General features: G+C 44.4%; 1 protein-coding gene across 1 annotated transcript in view; it reads left to right on the top strand.

Moving 5' to 3' along the window:
- Positions 1 to 20,350, top strand: part of LOC120501596 (cat eye syndrome critical region protein 2) — a 99,898-nt gene that overhangs the window by 35,878 nt on the left and 43,670 nt on the right. Inside the window, exon 2 of the mRNA XM_039708093.1 lies at positions 13,331 to 13,425. The gene's annotated coding sequence lies outside the window, so the exon portion shown is untranslated. The remainder of the gene's footprint in view (positions 1 to 13,330; positions 13,426 to 20,350) is intronic.

The following is a 20,350-nucleotide window of genomic DNA, read 5'->3' as shown; positions in this document are numbered from 1 at the left end:
AATCTTTCTCTTTCTCTCTTTTTCTAACAGTTGGAGCTAATCGCTGATAACCAACACTAAAACATCTGAATCATAAATCTGTTCAGCTGCTGTGTGACTCACAACAAACAGAGTATGAACTGTTTGTGCCTTAGCTATTCTCTTCCCTGCTGAGCTCTGCCATGAGTTATCTCACATATAACCCCTTCTCGTAGTCTTTTCAGGTTTAAAGCAAAATTCCAGTAATGCTTTTTACATTTTAAGTTGCTGGGGCACTCTTTCCATGCTAGCTCCCTTTTAAGGTAACTTTAGGCAAAAGATGAAATCACAGCAAGGAAGTCCAAAGACCAGGGATGCAGCCTACACACTCATCTTTCTCCCTTCTCCCCCACTTACCCCCCCAAGAGCTGGGACTCCTGCTTCCCACTATTGTGAGAATTAATCCTTTAGTGCTCCTTGCTGCTCTACCTTCCATATAGTCAATAAGCACAGAGTGGCTGAAAGATTGGCTCTGTGTCCAAAGGAATGAATAGCAATGGATCACACTCCTCTAGCTCTTTTGCAAGTGCTGTTAGGAAAATATAATTTGGTTTTGTTTGAAAAATAATTAAGATATCTCAGTTTATACAAAAGTGAGTCTGAACATATTTGGATTTATTTTTTCTTTCTTTCTTCTTGGATCAGTGGACTGCTGGGGAAGAGGGGGGAAGGAAATTCCTAACTTTGGACCCCAGCTGGAAATCAATACAAAGATAGTCCTGAATGCTATTCCTTGCCTGCTGGCTGTGGATGTGCTCCTGTGTTGACTGAGGCTGCTCACAGTAAATGAATAGGTGAACTTTTTCAACACTGAAATTTATTTTGGAGGAAAAGGAAGTGACGTTACTTTGTTGTGGTTGTTTAACTGTCTTCTGTGAAAGAAACCCTGGAATGAGTAAATTTTGTAGGCTGCAGAGGAGGATGTGATTTTTTTTTTTGTTTGTTTGCCTTTTCTTGTTCTATTTTGACTGTGTGGAAATGGTGTGGAGGTTATTGAGTTCAAACGACTTCCTGAGATTTCTGCATGCTGGAAGGGAATGACTTGGGAAACAGTCTTTGGAGTTCCTCTTTCTGAAGCTTTATTATATTAGCAAGGCTGAGTCAGAGGAAATGTTGCCAGACATCAACACAGTGGGACCGAGTTCCCTGGCAGTGACCAGGTCAGAGTCACCTGAACTCATGGCCAAGTAGGTTTTTTAAACAGCAGCAGCATGTGAATGCAGTGATCTAAGGGCAGGGGTGTGCAGAAAAGAGCTGTGCTCAGCCTTGGAAGATGTGAGTCTGGAATGTTGCAGTGCAGAGCACAAGAAAAGCTCTCCATGCTCTCCTTTGAGGAGCTTTGAAAATCATGGGATTGTTTTATGCTCAAATGTTTTGTATGTATTTTATTTAAAAGTTGGAAGGCAGCTACTACAGGGACACTAAAATGTGAGGAGTCTGTAACTATGACAGTGTGGGAGGGATGGCAGGCACCTTCTGAAAGGAGACTCTAAGCCAGTGTTGATTTTCACAGTGGAGATGCCCAGGATGAATTTGTTAGGAAGGAAACTAGTGATCCTTGCTCCCAGCACTGAATGTTCGGTGTCATCTCACACTTTTGGTGTTTTTTTGTATTGTGCTTTTGAAATGCTTCATTATTCTTTTAATTGAATTTATTTTATTGTCTTTTGAAGTTGTTTTTAACATTCTTGCAGTGAAATCAGATCCTGAGGAGGAAAGCTGTTTGTTGAGTTGTCCAGGCAGCAGCATGGCTTTTCCTAAACTTGAACTTTTCCTAATTTCTCAGTTTTGCTCCTTTTGAGCACCCCCTTTGCACAGTAATGCTGGATAGGATAAGGCATTTCCTTCACTGCTGAAAAAAAAATGTAGTTGGTAAAATTGTGACTCAGGATTCTTGCCCGTATGAGGTGCCCAGTGCAGGTGTCCTTTTCTGGTGTCCGTGGCACTTTCTTTTTGGAGAAGTTTGAGCAACCCTGCTTGTATGGAATGGCTCAACATCTTCTACTTGGAGGGGTCTGTGAAGAGTTAAGCTGTATTCAGCCCCATGGGAGATTTAGGTATTTGTCTCTGCTGTGCACATTGAGAAAGAGCAGAGAATAGTCAAGTGGGTTGCCTGAAGTCATCCAGCCTGGCAGAGCTGGGAATAGGTTTCCTGGCTCACAGTACTGTACTTTAAACCAGTTTTTTGAAAGGGATAATCTGTATGTTCAAAGAAGGCTTTATAAAGCTCCCATTAACCCCGGTGCCATACCTAGTGAGGAATCTAATTTATGTTCTGGCAAATGAAAGCAGTTTCAGAGACCTTGGTGCTGCAGGTCACTGTCAGACCTTCAAGGTTCGTTGCCACCAGTTTAATTTTTCTCCTGGTTGGATTTGACTCCATTGTTCCTGAGAAAGGAGGAGCAAAATTTACTCCTGAGCAAAGTGGATAACTGAGAACAAGGGTTCCCCATGCAAGGGGTTTTGCTCTGCTATGCATTTTAATGTGTAGAATGTCTAATGTTCCCATTCCTTCCTTGAAAGAAAGAGAGACCTTCTGGCAAAGCTGTCTCTTTTTTATTGCATTTTATCACTTAGTCAGGATCTCAAGATCTGAATTCCAGTAGCCAATGACTGGAAATGTCCTTTCAAACTAAAATGTTGAACTTTGGAGTTTACCCCTGAGTCCTCAAGCTACCTTATCTGAACGGCAGGGGAGATTTTTTTCCAGTTTTCTCTTCTGTTATCAAGGTGGAACACAGCATCTGAATGTTAGAGGAGTAGCAGTACATTAACCCCAGCCTTGCTTTTACTCAAAGATTGCAAGTGTTCTACAGGGTTGGCTAAAAATTATCTAACATTTGGGTGGGGGAGGATGGAGAGACGGACAGAGATTTAGCTCTCATCACTGTGAATGCATGAAGTGAGAATAAAAACCAGCCCTTTCCTGATCCCATGCCCTACTAATAACACTTTTACAAGCTGGTTATATAATTATCTGTTATTGTGAGCTTTTCCCCCCCACTTCAGGCAGATCAGCTATTTCATCCAACCAAAGTGTTTTGTGCAGATTTTTGGGTAATCCAATGTCATAAGTTTTGCACTGAATTGCAGAAACAAAACTAGCTATTACAGTTTATGAGATGTAACAGATTTTTTGGGTCAGTTTTTTGTTTTTAAGTATAATGAGACAAGTCTGGGGATTTTTTTTTTTCTTTGTTTCATATTCTGGATGTCAGAAAAATTTAGAAGAAAAAGGTACTCCAATTAATGTCTGTAGAATAAGTATTATAGCAATAGAGCTGGTTTCCTCTGTGTCTGGGCAATAGTTTGCTGTCCTTCTCTCAAATTACAACTCTTTTTATAATATGTATTTTAAGAGTGTAGTTAGCATTAACATTTATGAACATCATAATGATAATTATTTTCCGTTTCTGGCATATAACTATTATCGTGTAAATAGCCTAGTGTTTGTAGCAATCTGCAAATTTATTGGCTATAAAGACCGCTTTAAATTAAGCTAGAGAAGAATTCCTCCATGGCGTGTGTGTAGAAGAAGATTTTTATCCCATGCTCTGGAAGGAGAGCCACAAGCACTCCATCACCTTTTTATGGAGCAGCCCTGCCAGATGTGGAGTGAAACGCAGAGCATGACTCCTAAGCACGCAATGGGCTCTGTGTTCTTTCCCTTGGCAAACACAAGTGTGAGCCAAGCTCCTTCCAGATGGGAGTGGAAGTGGATGGTGGTTCATGGTCACCTCGGGCCATGGGGTTGCTTGCAGTGTGTTGCAAGAAGCAGCTCCTGAGTTTTTGCACTTTACTCCGGGCACCGCCAGCTTTTTGTTCTGTTTTCTTGAGCACCTCCTTCTCCCCTCTGCCTTTTCCCAGATCTGGGGAAGGGAATGGGAATTCCTATGGGGCTCCTGGCTGCTCCTAGCCCCAAGAGCAGTCGCAGGCAGCCCTGTTGGGTCCTGTTTGGGCTTTCATTAGGGCAGCACCTCGTGTTCCACAGGATGTTTGAACAAGTGCTGGATGGGGAAGGTGTAATAGGCAGCAGTGACTGGGGTAGAGGCTCTGAGCCCAACCATAGCTCTAAAAGCTATGGCAGGGTAGTCTTTCCCACATATCCAATGAAATACAGATCTTTTTGGATGGGGATGAAGATAGGGTGTGAATTGGGAGAGATAAGTTCTTGTATTTATTTTGACATTGGATCCTGCAGTGACGTGCCTTAGGAAGCCAGCTCTGTGTGACTCGCATTACAATATTCAACTGGCTGGAAACACCATTTCCTATTTCAAGCTTATCCCTTAGTGCATGTACAGCTCATTAAGTTGGTAGCATCTGTCTTTGTTGTAATAATTTTTTAAAATTGTATAAAAACCATTAATTTTTGTATTGAAGTATAGCTGGACTGCATAAGCATGGAATAAGTTCAGAAAGTCTGATAGATAAACAAGATGATGCTTTTGGCAATCCAGAGGAGAGCAGACACAGATCTAAGAGTATGGAAAAGACCCATTAGCTCTAGTTCTAGCAATTGTTATGCCACGTGTTTTTAAAACTTTTTCTTAGGCTTGAGACTAAGCCTGTTGCAAAGAGGCAGCTCACACATCTGAGTAGCTGCCTGGCTGCTTCATCAGGCTTGATAGCAGAAGGCAGCTATCTCATACTTTTTCAAATCCTTCTTTGCTAAATTAGTAGGAGCAAGGAAAGATGCTGGAACTTGGATTTCATGGTGACTGCTGGCTCCCTCCCTGTCTCTCTTGGTGGCTTTCCTTTTGTCCCACCCGGAGCAAGGAAGAGTTTTCAGTGCTGGCAGCACTTCCAGGCCACTCTCCCCACCGAGCCCCAGGCAGGGTTTGTTTGTGGTGTGTGTGCTGTACTCTGCACAGCATCCAAGGAGAGGCAGAAGAATGGCTGGCTGTGGATTATTTATCAGAATAAAGGGAAAAAGCAAGGCTTTACAGCCTCTTTCTACCTGGATGTGTTTTACTGTTTCACCCTGCTTTTTCAGACAGTGGTGAGCAAGGACCTGTCTTCCTCTGTTCAAAAGCCAGGTTGTTGTTTTTGTTTGAGGGGCAGAAGGGATGCAAGGAAATCACCTGACTCCTTAAGGGATGATCTGGACTTTCTGTTTATCTCCAGGCTCGTGGAGATAAGTTGTTTCATGGCTTGCATATCACCTGGCAGCTAATAACATCCTGGAGGGGGGAGCAGTGTAAATGCCAGAGGAGCAGCACTGGTTGCTGTACAGGAGAAGTTTTTTGGGGAGTTTTGCAAACCAGCTGCATCGTTTGAATGCCCTGGTGCCTCATGTGACAAGGAGTAAATCCCCCGAGGGTTTTGGCCAGTGCAGGAACTACAAAAGTGGATGTTGCTTAGATAGACCAAGCTTGAATGCCCTGGTGCTTCATGATGACAAGGAGTAAATCCCTCGAGGGTTTTGGCCAGTGCAGGAACTACAAAAGTGGATGTTGCTTAGATAGACCAGTCCAGCTGTATCAAAAGCAGTGGAAATTCCCTTTTAAAAATTATTTTCCCAGTAAGTTTAAAAATCTTTGCAGAAACTTTAGCCAAGCAATCCATTCCAGATTTTGGCACTCATCCTTCCCCTTCCCGGTGCTCATGCTGAGCAGATGAGTGCAATGGCCAGACCTAAAATGAAGAGCATCTACAGTCTGATCTCATCCTCCCTTGCTGCCTTTGGCTGGAGAGGGAGGAGGAGCTTTGAAATCGGATTATTACTTCGAGCCTCTTGGCTTTGGAGCTACAGACTGTTCCCCACGTTGCCAATGGGCTTAAAAGCTTAGCAGAACTCCCACTAGGTACCCAGGAAGCCTCTTACCACAGGAGATGGTGACACGGCAGGATCAGCTGTTCTTTATTTATCGTGCAGCTGAATTGTCTGGGGAGGGACCATCGCTACCCCGCTGCTGTTGTTTCCAGAAACAGCATCAAAACAGGTACAGCTGATGCTGTTTCCCACCAACAGGGCTGTGCTCGCCCTAACTCCCGTGTAAAACACTTGCTAAAATTTTTAGTCTTTAACTGCTGGTAGTACTTAGCCCCTAAATGGGAATGTTAAAGCCAGCATATGTGGAGAGAAAAAGTTTGGGGTTCTTTTGGTGGAGTTTTACCAGCAAGGTACTGCTGGCATGGGACTGCAAGAGCTTAGTGATGTATAATCTATACAATATTTTAGGTTAATTTCAGAATGGTGCTCATCTCTGGGTGCCTGCTCACCACTTTTCTCACCCCATCTTCCCACGAAAGAGAAAACCAAACAAAACAAAACCAGAATCCTAAACCAGTCCAGTCTGCAAGTAGTTTGCTGATCTGAATACTTCTGATACCCCATACAAGCACAGCTATTGGGAGAGAGCTTTTCTAGGCAATAATAAATGATACCTTTCTGTCTGAGGGTGAGGCAAACAGGATGCAATTCAAGCAGACTGTGTTTCCCCTCACACTGTTGTGTTTGGAGGCTATTTTCAGCTGGAGGAGTTGAACTTGTGGCTTGGGCAGTAGTAGTCAGTCACTTTGGGATGGTGGGGAGGAGAGCAGTGTTTTGGTTTGTTTGTTTTTTAACACCACAGTGCCAATAATTTCACCATAAAGGCATAGATCCCTGATTAGAAATTTAGGCAGACTGCTGATAGACTTGCTTTTCTTATTTGCCCTTCACAGGCCTCTTGGAAGTCTTCCACGGGGTCTGCAAGAGGTCTGCAAAGCAAAGGCTGGAGGTTCTGCTGAGCCTGAAATGTGCTGTGAAGCCAGCTCAGTGCCCAGTGCAATGCTTGCCCCTCAGCCAGCATAACTGGCTTATGGTAAATGGCATAGATTATCTGCACTGAAGGAAGAGGGGATTATTTTGAAAGAGAGAAATTATCCTTTGGAGGGAAATAGCATGATCTCCAAAGGCTTCGGCTGCTCGTAAAACTGCAGAAAAAGAAAGATGATTGCAGTGGCATCCCGTGTCAAGCCTTATGGCTTCTCTCTTAGCCCCAGCAATGAGTGAGGCACACCCATGTGTGGATGCTGGGGCTTGTGCCACTTGGGCTGTCTGCAAAATTGCTCTCCATGTGGGTGTGTGCCTCCCCTTTCTTCTCAGGTGATACAAAGCTTTACTGAATGATCCTTGATGCTCTGGGATGGAAACTGCTTTAGAGGCATAAAGTACTAATATGTAACTACTAAACAGAAACCAATCACTTCAGAGCTTCAGATGCACCCTGTCCATCTGAAAAGGTTCTTTGCCAGGGGCAAGAAATGGAATGAGTAGCAGTTTTACATCTTTAAAGTGATGACAATGCATACATTCATAACAAATGTAGTTCTCAAATCATTTGCGCTGCAGGCAAGATGAGCTAGGAGGAGAAGAAAGCATTGTTAGCACTGGCACATGGCTATGGGGCATGAGGGAGTCTGGATTGATCAGCCTGAAATCTCTTTTCAGTACAGTTTAGCCACCCAACGTGAGTGAGCTGCTCGTTGGTGTTTGTACTACACAGCAGTGAAAAATTCCACTTGGAGAGCAAGGAGCAGTGTGCTGTGCAAATAGGGGAGGGTCCCTGTCCCAAGGGGGAGATCAGGCAGCAGGTTGGTGTGGATGGAGAACTCCAGCTCTTCTGGCAAGTGGGATAGGTGGTGCAGAGAGAGCACGGTGAATCTCGGGGTTTTAATCCTGTTAGAGGGGGTAAAGGAAGACAAAATGTAAGTTTGCCTATAAACCAAGTCTGGAAAATTCTAGCCTGACCAAAATGTCCACTGGCATGGCAAAGAGTTTGCATTTGCAAACCTGCTTAGGCTGAGCTGAGCAGAATTCAGTGTCTGTTGCATCCCCTTTCATAGCTGGAGGGAGCTGCTGGAGGAGAGGATGGCTGACATTACCCCTTGTGCTGCTGGCACCAGCGGGGACCATGTGGGATTTGTACTTTGCAAACAGCCATAATGTGGAGGCAATGTGACAAATTCTCCCTGGCTTTCTGTTTATAGCCAATCTCCCTCATACAAAGCTGTCATCTCACACCTCTGCCTAGCCCTGGAGTAACATTATGCTCCTATTTTACAACATGTTTGAAATAGCCTTCAAAGTCTGCTCTCAGAAAGTCAAAGAAGGTATACATTTCAGAAGGCTCTGGCAGACATTGAGGGGGAACCTGAAGAAACAGGAAAAGGGAATACCTTTTCTGCTCTTTCTTTGTCCCCCTCCCCAAATGACAGTTCCCTTCTGACAGGATAGCTTTTTTTCCTCCCTCAGGTATTTGCTCTTTATCCCTTGACCTCGAACACACGAAAATGGAGGCTCAGAGAGCAGCTGGGACCACTGTGGTGATGAGTGTCATTAACCCCTTCCACACACCCCTTGGCTCCCTCTGAGCTTGTGGTCCTGAGGGTGAGGTGAAGATGATGGTGTTTCCTTGAGGCAGCTGCTGACTTCATCCTCACTGCCAGCAGCACAGGGAGGGCATTCAGCACCCATTTTCCCTGCTGTGGAAAGGCGGAATGAAGAGATTGGGGATCCTTTTAGCTTAGGAAACCTTGAAGCCCTGGAGGATCATAGAGAGGGCAGCATGCAGGCTCCTGCAGGACTCTGGGGAAGGTGGGAGAGGTGCATCCAGCTGCCCATTTGGATAACACAGTGTTTCCAGCAGCCACTTAAGATGGCATGTCTGGGAGACTCCAGCAGGACCAGGAGCCATGACTTCTTTCTGAATTTATGGCAGCCAGCTAAACCCACTGCTGTTTGCCCTTGTAGGGTACCCTGGCCCTAGGAACAGCCCTAATGCCCTGCAGTGCCCTCCTGCCTTGTCGTGCAGAGCACTCTCAGTAGGCTTCATATTTTGGAAACTATTTCCATATGATGGCAGGGATCCCAGGCAGGGAGAACACAGCACTGGGCTGCAGGCAGCCTGCTGGGTGGGGGCTTGGTTCCCTCAGGCATTCTGAGAAGGTGCTAGGAGCTGAGCACACTGACTTCACATAGAATGGTGCTGCTTGGACTTGACTTTCCATCTTCCTGCCCAATCCCACTGCCCTTTGGCACGTGTTTGCCAAACTTTTGCCCAGATGCCTGTTGTCATTTATTATCTGTGAGGGGAAAAGAACATCCTGACTTGACTTGGTGACAGCATTGAAATTTCAGAGCATGGGCTGGGGCTGGCTCAGCACGTCCCGCTGGTAGCTTTTGGTGATCTCCTAAAGCCTGTTGAGTCACTTTGGAGCATTGCAATGGAAAGCTGATAACGGCAGCTGTATGGAAATAGAGCTGAAGGGATTGGGGTTTTTAAACTGATGGCTAACTTGGACAAGGCTTAGCTGTGCTTAAACTCGTTATGTCCATCACATTCAGTTATAGATGATTCAGCTCCAGAAGAAACTTCTAAACTGTAGTGCTGTACCTCAGCACCCAGCCTGCTCACACTGAGCTCTTGCAGGTTTGGAGGCGTCTGTCTTCTGAAACAAAGCTTTGTGAGGCTGCCCTTTGCACAGTCAACTTGGAGCAGGAGCTGGAGGCTGGCTGGCTGCTTTCCACAGCCCCGTGGTCACCCCATGGCGACAGTGGTGTCGCTGTTGTGGACTCATTTGTTTACTTTCATCAGGAAGGTTCACTGTCCTCCCTCTCAAAAATCCGGGCAGATATCAAAAAGGCATCCAAAGCAGCGTTTGTTTCAGCCAGTGGGGTTAACCATCCCTGCCCAGTGCTGGGTGTGGGGTCCCCAGGGAGTGGGGACGGACGGGCTGGTGCCTCCTGCCACCCTGCTGGCCCCGCTTTGGGCCAGTGCTCCTCCTGGGAGAGGTGGTCACCCTTGCTCCCATCCTTGCTCCAGCGATTGCCTCTTCCCAACAGTCCTTGCCTGACTCAGGGGGGATTTAGTACCGGGCTGGGGGGAGGGAAAGACGTTAAACAGGCTTTTCCCTAATGAGGTGTGACGCCAGCTGGAGAGGGGGAGAATCCTGCTTTTCTCCTGTCTGTTGCTCTCTCCAGCTAGAGGAGGAGGAGATGTGTGTCCCCCCCTTTTCCTCTGCTGATTTGCTGCCTCTTCTGTTTCCTTTCTGTGCTGTCCCCAAAGCGTTTTGGCAAGGTTCAGATTTCTGTGCTCACAGCTCAGTGCTCAAAGAGAAAAGAGGAAAAACAAAAGGATTGGAGGCGTGGGGAGGATGGTGGCGGGGAGGAAGCTGAGCTGCTGGTCCTGGCCAGGCTGGAGGAGTGTGGGGATGGGTTACTGAGGCAGGGTTTGCCCTTAGGACCAGGGGGGTTTTAGTGGCTTCTTTCTCCTGAGAGTCCCTGGCATCAATTCATCTCCCTCTGTTTAGATGTGCTGCTTGAGCAGTGTGCTGCTTTGCTGGCTGTCCCTTGTTGGAGGGAGAAGGCTGGAAAAATCCTCCTGCTAAATGTGGGCTGAAGCATTAGGTGAAAACCTGAAGGGATACTAGTTCTTTGTTTGTGTTCCTGAGATGTTCAGATTTGCATCACATCCTCCTAGTGTGTCTGTCATTCCCACAGCACTCTGAGTGTGTGGGAAGAGTCTAGAATGTAGGTGTTTTGGGACCGGAAGCTGGAGAATCCAGTGGGATAGAAAATCATGACATTCAGATAAACAGATGGACCCAGCCCTGGGTTCATTGTTCAATCCCTGTGTTCATTCATCAGGTTCCTCTCACTGCTCTTACTCTTCTGTCACAAGCAACAATAGTTGAAATGTAGACAGAAACATTACAGGACAATGTCAGTGACTTTTTTTCCAAGAGAAATAATCACAGTAATACTTGGACTGTGCCTTTACTGTCATATTCTGGCACTGAATGTTACTGTTGGCAGGGAGCAGAAGGTCAGGATGGGCTCCAAGGAAGCACCCATGGCATATTGGGGAGCACCATGCAAGTGTCTTTCTACAGAAACACCAACAGGCTCATGCCTGCCAGGGATGGGCTTTCACTGGCCCCATGCTGTGTGTGCTGATGAATCTTGGCTTGTTCCAGAGCCCCTTCACCCAGCATGGCACTGGGGCTCTGCATCCAGAGCCCCTTTTATCCCGTGGCTGTGAGATCCATCTGGGTCTGGGTTGGATCCCCAAAATTTGTGCTACGCCTGCCATGGAGACAATGACAAGGAGCACCCTTCTGGGAGGGGGAAAGCAGGAGGAGAGGCAGGGAGAACAGCCCATCCAGGTGTTTTAGTCCCTGCCCAGGAGATGGCATCTTGCCCAGTGCCCCAGGAATGCCCCCCTGCTCCTGGGGTGACCTGCCAGCTCCAAAAATGTAAAGGTCACTCTGGAAAACAATGGCTGCAGATAGGGGCTATCTGAGGCACTTGTGGCCACTGCTTAAGGAGTGTTAGTCAAACAGCAGGCTGAAAAGGCTCACGGGAAGCAGTTTAAATATTCCTCCATACAAAAGGCTGTCACATCCTAGCAGGGGCAGGCTGCTGACTGACAGCTTTAATGAACAAGTGTATGTGGATGAGGGAGAGGCTGAATGCAGGGAGGCATCCTGGAGACTTACTTTCCCCCTGCCCATCATTGTGGGTTCTGACATGTCATTTTTCACAAGCTGCAGGTTTATTGTGGTAATGTGGTAACACACCTGGGATGGTTTAGCATATCATGTGCTTTAGGCCCTCCCTGCTCCCCTCTCCTCCAGGGATACTTATAGAAGGCATATGTCCACTAAAAATTTTTACAAATAAAGTCAACTTCTAAAATACTGGCCACTTACCAGGTGGTATGCAGGGCCAGGAGCAGGGCTCAGTCTGAGTCTCAGTGATTCTCAGTGAATTCACTCGGTAATTACTGTTTATATAACATGATTACTATTTATACAACAATAATATCACTCTGTCCAAGGGATGGCAAGCAGCAACTGTAGATTTTGTGTTAACTTGTCATTAAGCAGGGTGCTCATCTAGAGGCAGAGAACAGAGATTGCTGGTCCTTTCCCTGTCTCTGTGGCAGGGACAGCAGGCTTTGGCTGCACACTGCCCTTTCCTTACCTCCAGTTTTCATGTGCAATTGATGTGTTTAGTGCATTCTTCACAGGGCAGGTGTCAGGCTTCCTGAAGCACTTTGCATGTTGCACAAGAGGTAAATAAGAGCAGTGTTGGTAATGAAAATATGCCATTAATACATTTCCAATAAAAAACTACAAGCGGCATTTAAGCTGCAATCTGTTATCAATAATTTTATTACTGCAGTTACTGCGGTCTAATAAAAAAAGCACTTTCTCTTCTTTATTGGGTAAGTGCCAAAACGTTTATCCTTTATTCTCTGGCCATTAACCTTTATTCTGTAGCCATTAGCTTAGCTATTTGTGTAACAGTCTGTTGAGTAACATTCAAGTAGGAATTTGTATTCAATCCATTATTTACTCTGAAACCCAAAAAGAATAGCTTCTTATGCCTATATTGTTTATCCATATTAAATCTTGTTAAATGCTGCATGCTAGTGATGATAAGTCTTTGAGAAAGTGGATTTTTCTTACTGTGAATAATTTTCTGGCATGCAAATAAAACTGTTACTAACCACATGATATTTGGAAAACAAAGCTTGAAACTGCTAGCTGAAAAAAGATATTTCTCACAATAGGTGCAAAATTCATAATAACTAAATTTCAGGAGTTTATCCTTCTTGTGGATCAATTTCTGCATCACATCTTTGTGAACTCTGCTGTGCTAGAATAAGCCGTGATATTCTCCATTGAGGATTGAGATTTTGGGTCACAAAATCTGACATCCCTCCATCCTTTCTCTCTTACTGGACTTGGGAAAAAAATGAAGTGTATAAGAAGTAAGTTAAATAATCAGAATGCCTGCTTTTCTTTGAGGCATTTGCTTGCTTGCTTTCAGCCATTTCTGGCAATCCATCTGAAACTGCTCCTTCTGGGTTGTAAGTGGCTTTTAGTGCCCTGCTTTCTGAGCACATCTTTTAAATTGAGCTCACCAGCCTCAGTGAGTGGAGGCAAGCAGAAGAATGAAACTGTTGATTCCTGCCCATCAGGTGAACATGAGAGAAATCATGCCTTTCTTATTAGGCTGTAGTGTATCTCAACCTCACTGAACCCTATTTTTCTGCGTCCAGACAAAAGCATTAGTCTTCTGGCTGGAGAGTGACATTCAGTAAAAACCTTTCAAGGTCTTCCCATAAACTCTTGCAATGAAGAGGCAGTAGAAGCAGTATTTTTAATGATGAGGAAGGTCAGTTTACCCCATATGTGCTCTGCTGCTGTACACATACATGAGACTGTTTGGTCCAGATGAGCTAGCAGGAATTTTAAGGAATTCGTTTAATGGTTGGATTTTTATTTTTTTTCTTCTCTCCTTTCTACTCATTAGGAACTGGAAGCTGCTCTTCACGGGGATGATGTGGAGTTCATCAGCGACCTGATCGCTTGCCTTCTTCAAGGTTGCTATCAGCGCAGAGACATCACGTGAGTAACCTGGCTCTGTGGCTGGAGCCCTCTGCAAGGGGAGCTAATTAACACGGTGGCGGGATGTTTCACGGCTTCCGAGTGATGACATGGCACCAGCAATCAGGCCAGATGCTTCACGGAGTGAAAGGGAATTCGGGTTCTCTTGGGTTGAGTTGTAGGCTTTTTAATTGTACAGAGCCGTTAAGCAAAGCCCTTTGTTCAGATGCCGTGCGAAGGAGTCTTTGGTGCTCTGCTGTAGCACTGGTGACACAGTGAACATTCACATCTGCTGCCATGCTCTGCACTCTGCTTGGTCAAATTAGTGATATTAAGTCATCACATATGTTTGCAACGTTTGTATGTGTTGCATAGCATAAAACTTGGGGCTCTGCACACACCTCACTTGCATGAAAGATCCCATTTGCTTTACATAGGGCCAACAGTGATTATTTTCTTAGAAGTATTGGAATCACTTCAGCTTCAGGATGTTGGAAAGTGATTTGACATCTTCTCTTCTGACATCCAGAGACACTTTTTCAGTGTCCACTAGAGCAGCCTCCCAAATGGAGACATCTGCAGAGCATCATTCTTTAGAGGACTTCGCCTCGCACAGCAAAATGTGCTTCCAGTGATAGCAAAGGCTTGTTGCAGTGTGTTTTATTTGTTCTTTTGTGAATCATGTTACTAACAAAGCATAATTGTGGGGACAAAGACAGCTTGGCAACACGTGCAGTTGCTTGGAAGCAGTCCTGCTCCCTAAGATCCCCCTGTTGTGGAGAGGTTTAGGCCAGTGCATAGGCAGAACCATAGGTGCTTGCATTGAAAACTCTATTTCTAATTAACTGATTATGTTCAACAAAATCTATGTAGTTGATTTATATATGCATATGCCACTTAATTAAGTTCTCTTTCATTGCTGCATAGACATTCAGGACCAGTGGGTATATCAGAAGCTGAACCAGGCAACTTTTTAAATTTTTTGCACTGCTTTTACTATCTCCAAATGATTGATTGTAAAGGGTCTGCAGTCATGTGTATCTTCTTCATCAAAATAGCCACAGAGCAATATATACCTGCTTGTAAACATGCAGCAAGTTTATTTCTTCATGCCAAAGCCATCAGAAAGTAGAGGCTTAAGTGTTTTGCCCACCTGAACCAGCTTACCCTTGTAGCAGCAGTGGAAGATTTGTCTTTGATAAAATTCATGAATTTTGTGAGGTTGTGAGGTTCTCCAAAACTCTCCAGATCTAAGAGTGTCCACTGAGTGATTGCACTGTGTAATTGCCTCCCCATTTGCAACTCTTTTAACTAAGAAAATTCAGGGATGAATCATGGATCAGTTGGACACTGGCAAGTTGTCTGTCTGTCACCCAAACAAACAAACAAAACACAAAACCAAACTCCCAAATGCCTCACCCAAACACTGCTGGGGAAAACCTGAGGTACCTGAAGGAGAAACCAGCTGCACCATTTCTGCAGCCTCCTGTAAAAGGGGTTACCTCGTGGGCATGGGGATAATGAGGAAAGAAATTTCTGCAGAGGAGATGGGGCAATGTGGTGGGAATGGCTTAAAGGATATATCAGGAAAACTGCCTGAAACTGCTGGGATGTTAAAGAGGTGAGCTCTGAAGCACTGCAGAGGAAGCAATGGGAAAGCTGCCTAAAAACAAGAGGGAAAGATGCTGTATGCAGAGGGATGTCATGCAGGAAGAAGCATTAAGATGAGGTCTAAATATGAAAATCTGAAGATAAATAAGAATAAAAGTAATGGCTTGGAAACACCTCTCAGAAACAAACTTGCCACACTGTTTCACACTTAAAAACCCACTGTGGAATCCAAAAGCCTAAAATTCTCCATGTTCCTTACATGTTTCCTTGCAACACCTTTTTTCCCCTCTAACCTCAGTTCAAGAGGCATAGGCCTTGGCTGATGCACAGCTTGTTTTTCCCTCTCTACCTTGTTTTTCCACAGTTAGTGGTAGGAAGCTGAGCCTCTAATTGATATTTTGAGTGCTGAGCAGACAATACCATGCAGATGTGAGAGGCAGGATTTGTGTGGTGTTTAGACTTGGCTTTTCACAGTGGCCCAGGACTCCATACCTCTCTGCTGCAGACAGATAAGAGGTATCAGTCTTGGTGGGAAAAATCAGCAGTGTCACAGATCATCCTGGTGGTGTTACTGCAGCATCTCTCCAGGCATTTGTGCCCTGCTTCCTCGTGCTGAGGCTGTGAGCTGTTACTACCAAGGCTGTAAATTTTTGTTCCTTGTTGCACCTCAGAGAGAAAGGCAGGAGCTTGTTCTCATGCCTGCTCTCGGGCTGGGCCACTGCAGCTCAAGCATGGGATGCTTCATAAAACCTCAGTTTTCCTACCTCTCTGAGGGGTTTTGAGGTTTAATTAGTTTTGTGTCGGGTCTTACATCTTTGATGGCCAAAATGTTATCTGCCTATGCTTTCTCACAGTCTGTCTGGGAGCAGCTTGCAGTTCTTGTCACATCTGTTTTGACGGTGCGCAGGACTGGGCTGCCTGGCTTTAATCATGCATCATAGAGGGGTATAAAACTGTCACATACCTTTGCTAATTATAATGTGCTCTCAAGTAATTTTGGAAGTGGCTGAGAGCCCTTCTAATGCCTAATTTAACATGCTGTAGTTTGATTTGCTTTCCATTCTTTGAAAAAAAAATTATTACTTTTGTAGGCTTCTATGATCCTTGGTTTTGAAGTAGAGCAACTTTGCCTTGATTTTGATATTATTTATGACAGACTTTTTAACAAAAAAAAAATCACATACAAGAGAGACTGCTTTTTACCCTGCTTGATGTCTAAGGAGCGTGGTCTGGTAACATAAGACTTTCTTTGAGTTATGGATTTCTGTGTTTAACTACAGAGACTACTTAATGGGATGCTATGTGATCTTCTCCAAAGTCTTATTTATCATAACCTATCATAGCTGTTAGGAACACTCCATTGACCTGGTTCTTGCTGTGTTAAGTCCTGCAGAAGTGCAGAACAAAAACCAGTTGCCTGCATTTCTGCATCTTTAGCAATGACCTTGTAGCTGTCTTTGCCTGGCACCAGGTAGTTTGAGCACTTGGCCGGGACAGTTTTCCTATTGCTCTCCTATTTTTACTCTGAGCCAAAATACTTGTGTGTCATGATCTGCAGCTTTTGTTGTTTTATAAATACCCCTCATAGTATCCATATACCATCTGTACCATCTGTATGTAACTGCTATGGCTGCAATAGGTATCCAAGGCATGCTTGGTTTGATGCCAGTGAGATTGCCCCCAGGTTTTTCCTGCTCTCAGCTTTTTTGCACAGGTCTTAAAATGTCTTTATGTTTTCTTGTAATTCCTTCAAAAGGCAAATGCCCAGAAGAACTCTTATTAGAACTTGGGGATTGCAAAAAAATAAATAAAAATTAAGCAGTTGGAGAAAAATCCTGGTGCTTGCTTCGGATTCTCTGTGATATAAATTGGGTAGCTGCATAGTCCCTAGGGGCTGCCACTTTAATTCCAGCAGGAAATGTGGCTTGATGACTTGTATGAAGACAGGAAGATCAGAGCTTCAGCTAACGGCAGCGGCCGCAGCAGGAGCCTTCTGCAGCTGTTTTTAAGTAAGAAGTGATGGTGTGACATGGATGTGTACACTCAACTAAAATATGCCAGAAAAGCTCCTGCTGTTCAGCTTTTCTTTGGGTGAAACTCATTCTTCAATGTTCTGTGGTTGCACTTTTGCTGTTTTTCTAATGTGATGGCATAAAAAGTTTTAGTAACTTTGTCATGTTTCTTATTGGGAGGCATTTTGTATGCTGCTACTTTGTCTCAAAAAAATCTTTGCTGCTTTTTCTTCTGTTTTATTTTTTCAACATGCACAAAGGCCAGAATGTGAGGAGGAAGAAAAAACATATCTCTTGCCTTTTTTTTTTCTTTTCCCCTTGAAATGTTTTCTTTTTTAACACCTCAGGGGATTGGTCCATCAGTATAGCTGAAAACTCTTTTTTTTACTTCTGTGCCACCAGAGGGGATTTGCTTCCTTAGGAATCTCAGTTGTTTTTTTCTTGTTATTTCTTCCCTAATGCATTGGAATTTTTTTTCCTCCCAAGGGGATCATTGGTTTTGCACCTACCTTAAGCTCTTATGGGATCCCTAAACGATCCTTGGAGTCTTTGGCTTGTAGTTTGCATCTGATTTGTTCTACTAAGGATAATAAGAGGATATTCCTTAACTCCCTTTCCTCACAATTGTTTGAATTATTTCTATCCTATTCTTAGTGGTGGCATTGAGAAACACTCCCAGTATGGCATCTGAGAGCTGAATTTTCTACGTCCTGTGTTGCCAGTCAAGGACACTGTGTCTGTTCTGTGTATTTTCTAACACTTGTTCTGTAATCACTTATTTGAGCTTTCATCAGAAAGAGAGAGATAACCTGAAATCTTCTAACCTACTGAGGAGCAATACCTGTTTCTGAAGACTGTATTTAATAGCTCTGGGTATTTTTCTTCTTCCTTCTGCTTTGTCATTTTTGTCCAGCCTTTATTCTGTGCAGACTGTGTCCTTACAGGTGCTTTGGGGGTTACCCCAAGTCCCATATTTTGGTAAAAGAGACCTCAGTAAAATGCTTAACGTCTTGAAATCACCCTTGTGCATGTGCCTACATGAGCTGTGTCCTTCCAGAACTGCTGTTTGTCAGTCTGGTCTGGGGGATGAAGTGGCAGGACAACAGGAATGGCAAAGCAGAGCTGAGATTTCAGTCTCGTGGATACTGTGTGAGCTAGGCTGTGGAGAGAGCTAAGCCAAGCTACTGAGACTGAGCTGAATGAATTCACCACTTCAGCCCATGCCATAACCCCTCAGGAGCCAGCCTGAGCTCAGTGACAGCAGAGCTGGTGCCCACCACCTTTGGAAGGATTTTTTAGCAGCCGGTTCTTGCAGTTGTGCAGGTGACCTTGGTTATAACAACTGCTTCCATGGCCTGGCCACAAAGCACCTTACTAACTCAGAGTCATATTCATGAATGCCAAGTGAATATCAACAAGATCAGCATTATTTACAGTCTGACTTTTAACAAGTGCTGCCTTGCATACATCATGGATATTGGTGGATGGCCTCTGGAATCAGCCTGGTATCCTCAGCACAGGAGATGCCGTGAGGGGGCAAGGGAGATGAAGTGGCTGCATTGCTCATCTTGAATCTAATTTTAATATTTATTATAGTAATAGCCAAGCCATGCAAGGTGAGCCTTTTAAAGGGTAAAAAGTGAAAATGAAGCAGCTGGCAGGTGTTGGCAAAGGAAGGATGAGATTACAGCAGTAAAATAACACGGTCATTCAGAGATTAATGAGAAGCACAGTGGAATAAAATTATAGAGTTGAAATATAACTAAAGCTAAGTAAATGTCTTTGATTCTCAGATGGATAAAATGAATCTTTAAAGAAGAATTTGAAGAAAAGTTGGTAGCATGTTCTGGAAGTGCTATTCCATGGATGTGGTGGAGAATAAGGACAGAAAATGGGGAAAGAGAAAGAGGAAAAGCTGTGCTGTTATTGTCAGGGCAGATGGATGGGAGACAAACAGATTGGATTGCTGGGGAGAGGGAGTTATGCAAAACATTGACAGGGAGAAATAGGTGGCTAAACTTCAAAGGAGGAACAGGGAACAGTCAGCAAAGGGTCTTGGAGACTGCAGTGATGTCATCATGCCAGTGTCAGAGCATGAAATATGAAAGGGACAGCTGTATTTATAACTTCTTGATGTTGCAAACCGAGTACTCTGGAGAGGAGGAAGAAAGCAATGATGAAAAAAGAAACTGAGAATGCAAGTGAAAATATCATCTCCTTTCAAGGAAGAAGGCAAAGGGTTGGGTAGAGAGACAGATGGGGTGTGGAAGTTTGCCTGATGTGAAACCTTTGCCCTCACATTTGAGGCTTGCAGTGATGCTCCAAAACACTGGTGCAGGATTTTTGCTCCAGCACAGCTGGTTTTGCAGGCCACTTCCAGCACCTCATCCAAATTCAGAAACCAATGTTTAGTCCAAGGGTGAATACTAGAGAAGATCTGAAGCAATTTTTTTGGAGCCTTTTAGCCTCAGTGGGCATGAACAGCTGGAATAGCTGCTGGCCAGCTGCTAGGCCACTGTATGATGTGCTGTGCCATGTCAGCCTCTGTTCTAAGTCACCCATACTTTTACTTTTTCTCCCATGTTATCTTCCAGCCTTCCTCAGTTTCTTTCTGGCTCAACCAATGTAGTGGTTCAAACTTAAAAGAAGATGAAAGATCTGTTCTGAAGCAAATCCCAAAAGGGGCTTCTTTAGGACCTATTTATCTGTAAAAACTTGGGTTTATCCATGGTCTCCAGAAACTTAAAATGTGTGGGGCTGGTTCTAAGAAATGAATTTACTAAGCTTATTTGCTTCAAGGCAACCCCATGTTAGGTATTTTGTGTCTCCCAGGGGACTCTTTTCTCTGACATTAAGTGTATTTTTCTATGAGCAGTAAAGCAATAAGGGCTTGTTTCATATGGATTTGTGCTGTAATACAGGCATGCGTCCTATTTCCTCATCATCATCAAGACAATAACTCCAGCTTCTTCCCCACAGTGCTCATCATCACTGTAATACCCTAAGGTCCTCTCTGCAGCCCCCAAACAATCAGAAGTGCTTATGGCACAGCGATACTGTTGTCTTTCCTTGTGGCAATGAATTGGGAGCATGCTTTCTGTTGATGGGCACTAGGAATGAACAATGCAGCATTAAGCTGGCTTCACTTGTTCTTCAAGGATCCAGGAATGAATAGTAAGTAATGATCCTCTTCCAGTCTCAATGTGGAGCATGTGAGCCCCATTCCTATTTGCTCCTTCAGAATATAGGAGATGTATTTGGGTCTTTTGTAAGTTAATCAGCTCCAGCCCCCAAGGAGCTTCTCCTCAAAAAGAATCAAATAA

Source organism: Passer montanus, unplaced genomic scaffold (assembly GCF_014805655.1).
Source record: "Passer montanus isolate IOZ18808 unplaced genomic scaffold, ASM1480565v1 scaffold20, whole genome shotgun sequence".
Classification (NCBI taxonomy): domain Eukaryota; kingdom Metazoa; phylum Chordata; class Aves; order Passeriformes; family Passeridae; genus Passer; species Passer montanus.
This window is presented reverse-complemented; position numbering and strand designations above follow the sequence as displayed.